Raw genomic sequence first — 1,858 nt, forward strand, 5'->3', positions numbered from 1 at the left:
TGTTGTGAAGGGGCCGTTGGACTGACCCAGAGCCAGCTGTGTGGGATGGAACACGTGCTTCTTCAGCGTCCTTCCCACCTGCAACACCCGTAGCCCCGGATGGGAGAATCCAGCCTTTCTGGATGGAACTTGTTATGGGGCCATGTTGGAGTGTTATTAATGGACACGGCACCAACACTGCAGGGCGAACAGATCGGGAGGGGAGGGAGGGAGGGAACTGGCTGGACAGCAGGTCATGCAGAAGAGGATTCCAAGGATGGTTAAGAGTGGCAACCAGAGGCCTTGGAAACTCCCGAGAGGTCCAGCAGACTCCACGAGGCAGAAACCCAAGAAAAAAGTTATCCCTACTTTTCCCCGAGAACACTGGAAATCAGTGGGAGATGGAGACAGAGGGGAATTTCCAGAGTCCTTGTAAGATGAAACATCCTATAAAGTGGAGCTCCTTGGGAGTAACAGGGAATGTTTTCATCTGGACTTTCGCACCGTGACCAGTATTTATCTTCCCACTTGCAACTCAGGTCAGAATGAAACTGGAAAACAGCCTTCAGTGACTTTTTTCTTTTTCCTTAGGAACTAGGTTATTATTTTGTGTCTCTGTAGCTTTATTTCCTTTAATATTTCATTGTTTAACGCTCACAGAAATTCACTTATGTTTTTACCTTTATTTTCACATTAAAAAAAATTTTATATTGGAGTACAGTTGATTTATAATGTTGTGTTAGTTTCAGGTGTACAGCAAAGTGATTCAGTTATACATATACATGCAACTCTTCTTTTTGCAGATTCTTTTCCCATATAGGTTATTACAGAGTATTGAGTAGAGTTCCCCGTGCTCTACAGTAGGCCCTTGTTGATTGTCTGTTTCATATAGTGTGTATATGTTAATCCCAACCTCCTAATTTATCCCTCCCTACCACCTTTCCCCTTTGGTAACCATATTTGTTTTCTAAGTCTGTGAGTTTCTGTTTCTGTTTTGTAGATAAATTCATTTGTATCATTTCTTTAGATTCCACATGTAAGTGTTATCATATGATATTTGTCTTTTTCTGACTTATTTCACTTGGTATGATAATCTCTAGGTCCATCCATGTTGCTGTAAATGGCAATACTTCATTCTTTTTTACGGCAGAGTAATATTCCACTGCATATATGTACCACATCTTCTTTATCCATTCAGTGACTTTGAAGGGGACAGGGAACTACAGAGAAAATGAATTTTCATAGTAACATCAAAAGGGCATGACTCATCACTCTTGGGAAAGAGGCTGGTCTGAGTTGCTGAGGTCGGGGAGCAACGGGCAATTTTTCTAAGTGTGGACTTTCCCACCCCTTTCCCAGGCTCTACCTCACCACCCTTCCACCAAGGCAGTGGGAGTCCAGTCCTCACAGGAGGGATACAGAGAGGGAGGGTCAGGAAGCAGGTGGGAGCCGGGAAGAGCTGCAGGCCACCGGGAAAAGCTGCGGAGGTTGGGTTCTCCAGAGACACGCCCTGCCCTCCCCTCCCCGCCGAATCTAGAGGTGGTACCTCGGAAGCCAGGAGATACTCACACCCAGGAATGAGTAGCTGGCAATAATCAGATTAGCATCTGAGGTCTGGTCAGGACAGCAGTGACTGACCCACCTTCTGAAGGTGGCCTGAGGCTTCTGGTTTCTAAGAGGGTTGTACGGGTGACCCAAAAGTTAAAAAAAAAAAAGGTCATCAATTGGTTGCACTGCAATGACACACAGAGATGACCCTCCAGGTTAGGATTTGCATTTCACCCCAGCACCAACTGCGGCCAACAGAGTCCTGACGCAAGAAAGTTGTGTTCCATGCTGAGGACTGCTGGTCAAGAAAGAAGTCAAAAGAGCCAGAGAA

Source organism: Tursiops truncatus, chromosome 11, assembly GCF_011762595.2.
Source record: "Tursiops truncatus isolate mTurTru1 chromosome 11, mTurTru1.mat.Y, whole genome shotgun sequence".
Lineage (NCBI taxonomy): Eukaryota > Metazoa > Chordata > Mammalia > Artiodactyla > Delphinidae > Tursiops > Tursiops truncatus.